Below are 871 nucleotides of genomic sequence, written 5' to 3'. Positions count from 1 at the left end.
TTAGGGCCACGCATTTCGGTGAAAACTGACTTTCTTGAGGATTGCATCCATAGGAGTTACTCGTTTGTTTCTATTGTTGACAGAAAAAATATCAATATTTTCAAGTTTTATACAACTTTTATTTTCACGTGGTCATGTGTAAATCCGGCCCTGATTGCACGGACCATGACCTTTTATAACTTTAACAATCGCTGTTTGGATACAAAGGCCAATAGACGCACAGGTTGAAATAAGTATAGAGAGAAACTGGGTATATTTTGGTGTGCTTGTGTTTATAATGAAACATTACATGATAAGGCATACAAATGAAATGTAATGTAACCCGAAGAGCGGCGGTCATGGAATCCACGGTCAAGGTAACCGGTTTTTCGCAAGACACGGTGAAGGTAACGGTGAGGAAACTTCCAACGCCTTTCGTTTTGTTCAGACAACGATGAGATTATATTTAATAAAAATCAAGCATTTGCAGTCGAATCGAGTCAAGGGCAATACTAATATAATGGCAGAAATACAATAAACTAGAGAGAAAAAAATACAATATTTTCATATGAATGTGTATTTCTAGATTGCCTTCCTTTATTCTTGCCATGTGTTTATTTCCTGTTCATGAAAAAGTAAAATTTCGTATCTCACTAACCTCACATGTAATTTGTTATGATGTTAATTAACCACGTATATGGTAACTTCCTAAAAGTCTTAAGTAATGTAAAAAAAAAAAAAAAAAAGACTTGACCTGGAATACATTTTGGATCTTATAATATACGTTTATATATTTTTCGATAATATCCCTTACAATTGTGTTTCAAGAATCTTCATCAAAGGCCTAAGCGTTAATTACCCCATATATTTTTGATTGATTATAATGGTATTC

This window comes from Penaeus chinensis, chromosome 36, assembly GCF_019202785.1.
Source record: "Penaeus chinensis breed Huanghai No. 1 chromosome 36, ASM1920278v2, whole genome shotgun sequence".
Lineage (NCBI taxonomy): Eukaryota > Metazoa > Arthropoda > Malacostraca > Decapoda > Penaeidae > Penaeus > Penaeus chinensis.
Note: the sequence above shows the minus strand (reverse complement) of the source record.